Here is a 4201-nt window from a genome sequence, read left to right on the forward strand (position 1 = left end):
AGACGTGTAAAGCTGATTAAGCAGAACTTGTAATTGAGTTGTACAAGGCGATTTCTAATAAAGCTATTAGTGTGTGCTTGTGTATTGTCTCTCTAATTTACCTTATGCATTACTTAATTGTGGTGTCATCTTTGCACTTACAATTTTCAAATGTCACCATCAATTCCCCGACTCATCCCAGGTTGTCCCAACGGTTTACAATCACTCATCCTGACTCACTATCGCTCAAGTGTTCAAAGAACATTTGACACGTAGACAAATTATGCTATTAAAAGAAAATGATTCTTAAAAAATATACTTATGCAAGATTGTTGCATCTTTTCATTTAACCCAACCTTTTTTTTTTCTGAAAACCTTTTATTTAAATTAAATGTCATAATCAACATTTATTATACCAACATAATTGTGGGAACCTTACATAAATTAAATCGATCACTATTCATTAAGTTTTACTTTTTAATCGAGCACTACTCTTATAAGTAATAAGTTATTACTAATCGACGTGAAAAGTCATACAACAACATTGATTTTTTTTTTCATTAATTTTTTTAATACTAATTACTTCTTATTTCTTTTTTTTCTCTCAGATTACCTTTACAAAACAGGTTAAAGAAAAGAAGAAAGAAAATTAAACACGATACAAAGTAAAAATGAAACACTTTTGAATGTCATATATAATTACATTATCTAGCCCATGAATATTTTAAATCTTGTATGTCAAAATATTAATGGTTTAAATGCCGCATACAAATTCATCATTTAAACATTGGCCAAAACACACTGTTTTACTAATAAAGGCGATTGGCGATTTTTGAGGCGATTCACGATCTAGGGTTCCCATCATGATTTCGGCGCAGCCGCCGGACTCATCGGAGACAGATCCCGGCTCGAGGGGGCCAAAGGAAGTTCAGGAAGTTCAGAAGGGTATTTCAAATGGTACGATGGAAGTAGAGAAGGAGGTTCAGGTGAAGATCGCTCAATAGGGAGCATCGTGGGCAAATGTGGCGCAGGAGAAAAAAGTTCTGAGGAAATACAGTGTCGACATCACAAATCAGGAGGGTCCGCTCAGTGTGGAGATTCCTGATGAAGTGGTTGTCAATGCAAGTCCGCTTTGGGAGGATTTTTTGATAGGGAAGTTTTTGGACAGGGCGCCTCACATCCCCTAGGATACATGCAGTAGTAAACAAAATCTGGAGAGGTGGAAAGGGGCAACTGGTTGAATTTCATGAGATTGATTCCACTACGATGAAGTTCCGAGTCTCTGACCCAGCCATGAGAACTCGAATCCTGAGAAGGGGGATGTGGAATATTGGAAACATTCCCTTGGTGGTTACAAAGTGGACTCCCGACGAGCTCAAGGAGAAGCCTGAGATTCAGTCAATTCCGATGTGGGTCTATCTCAAAAACGTCCCGATGCACTTGTTCTCATGGCAGGGTTTGAGTTTCATCACGAGCGCAGTTGGACATCCGGTGAAGCTGCATCCAGAAACAGCTTCATGTTCAAACTTCAAACTTGCAAAAATCTTTGTTAATGCTGATCTATCAAAGGAGCTCCCAAGAACGATCAACTACACAAAGAATGGAAAATCCACCACGGTTGAGTTCATATATCCCTGGCTCCCGGTTCGCTGCCACACTTGTAGCAAATGGGGTCATGTCGATAAAGTTTGTGTGATGAACAAGAAAGAAGAAACATCAAAATCTATCACTGAGATTATTGAGGAAGGATACTTGAGAAGGGAGGACAAAGAAAAGTTGGTCAATGAAGGAGGAATTGATTTGAATACACAGGAAACAACTCTACCGGAAGAAGTAACTGCAGAAAAAACACCTGAGGTGAAAGAAGCTGCAGAAATAGAAGAAGGTGAAGTTGTAAAAGGCTGGTCGCAGGTATCTCCTGGGAAATCTAGTAGTAGTCCAAAAATGCTTGAATATGGACATGTGAAGATCGCGACGAGGTTCTCTGCTCTTATGAACATTGATGATAATGGCGATTTGGTAGAACAGGGAGAAGAGCATGAAAAGAAAGAACATGAACAGGCTGAATCTGAAGGGGAGGCAGGGGAAGAAGAAGCCCCTCATATAATAGATGAGCCGACAGAAAAGGAAAGCAACGCTAGAGCTGGTGGTGAATCTGAATCTCGGATAAGGGAGGAGCACTCAAATGACTCTGCTGGTGGGATAGAGCAAGAGCAGATAGAGCACTCAAACGAATCTGCTGGTGTGATGCGGCCATCAAACCAGTAGCTGAACTGGAGGTTCCCCAAACTGTCCAAAACAACCACCTGCGATACCAGCAACATAAGTCCAGTCCACGGCGTATATCTCGACCACCAAAATGATTTTTGGAGTGAAATCAATTTTAATGGATTCTAAACTCAAGAAGGAGTCCAGACCAATTGGAATTTCAAGAAAATCTTACTGGACCAAGGAGTTATGGATTTTACAAACTGGAGGTTCTCCAGCCCATCCAGTTGCGAGTATCAGGTTTTAGAAGTGGATTTCAGTCCAAACACGAGGCGGCCTTCTCCAGAATTAATCATGGGCTTCAAGAGGTATTTGTCAGCTATTCAGGAATTCCAGAATCAGGCGAATTGGTCAAGGGAAAACCAAGATACAATCAATTTCTCAAAACCGATCAAACCGACATTATTTTGGGAAAGTTGCCAACCAATTCAATTTGGTCCGACCCAAACCTTTCTATGAAAGCCAAGAGACACTCTAAACCAACCAGAAGACAAGGAAGACGTCCTTAGCTGCACCAGCACCCAGGAGATCAGGAGGATCATCACTTGCACCAACATTCCATATTTGGCAGCATTGACACTACAAGCCTTAAATGAGTTTCTTCTTGAAATCCTTCAAGACCAATGGCCATTATTCTACATTAAGGACATTCAGAGACATATCAGGAAGACTTCAAGATCATGGCCACGTCCAGAAGCTGTCCAGATACAAGATCAACCAAGTTTCCCCATTGAAGACACAAATCAAGCTAAAGGCTAGATTCCATAGAGCCATCAAAGCCTTTGCTTCCAAGACTTATGTTTCGATTTATTTTCTTTCCTTTTGTCATTTTATGACTGTTAGAGTCTGTCTTAGTTGAGCCTATAAAGCTCTAGTCTTTGTTTCATTGTAAGATACCCATCTTTGAAAGTAATAAGAATTATTCAGTTTTCTAGTTTTCTTCAAAACTATTGTTTCAAGTCTTTAGAGTTTGTGAGAAGCAGCTCCAGAGCACCTTGACTTATCAAGACTCCTTTCCATAGTGTCTTGTGGCATCCTCAATCCATCCTTCCTTCCATCCCATTCATTTGCCAAGCTTGAGAGAGTTACACAACCAGCAAGCAAAGCACCATCTCAATCCACTTCAATCATCAACTGATTAGGCTGAGAGTGATACACATCCAGCAGCCTAATTCCATCCTATCCTTTCTTTTTATTATTCATATATTTATCATTATCATCAGCATCTCATTCATCTTGCATTTGTTTCTGTTTTGTTTCTTAAAAACTCATAAGAACTCATAAAAATCAATCTTCTTGGTTTTCAGGTTGAACCTCAGTTCATCAATTCATATAGTCTGATTTCCAGGCTGTATCATTTGGTATCAGAGCCAAGCTCCTGACTAAGGTGATATCTATCCTTGCATTTCATATTTGCTTGCATTTGTTTTGTCTTTATAAATCAAAAAGCCATAAAACAGTTTTTTTGCATTGTTCTTGTTCTTAAGAAAAGAAAAACAAAAGAGGAAGACAAGTTTATTTTCGTGTAGATCATCTAGGATTGAAGTTTTACTCATTAGCTTGTTTGCATTCATTGCCCAGCTCCATTTGCCATTTTTAGATTTTGTGCATTCATTTTTTAAAAAAAAGAAAAATTTGCATTTTGCAATTTTTGATTCTTGCATTGAAAAGTTTTTTTTTTTAAAAAAGGCATATCATTTTAATTTCGTGCATATCATATTTGTTTCATCTTTTTGATATTTGTTTTATTAAAAAAAGGTTTACATTCATTAGTTCCCATAAAAGAAAATCCCATAAAATTTTCTGTTTTGAATTTGATTCCTTTTCATTTGCATTCATAAATTCAAAAAAAAAAAATTCAGCATTAGTTTGCTTTCCATATTTTCTTTTCATTTATGTTAATTGTCATTTATCATTGTTTCATTTCGAGATTTGCATCCATAAAAACCAAAAG

Source organism: Raphanus sativus, chromosome 8 (genome assembly GCF_000801105.2).
Source record: "Raphanus sativus cultivar WK10039 chromosome 8, ASM80110v3, whole genome shotgun sequence".
Taxonomy (NCBI): domain Eukaryota; kingdom Viridiplantae; phylum Streptophyta; class Magnoliopsida; order Brassicales; family Brassicaceae; genus Raphanus; species Raphanus sativus.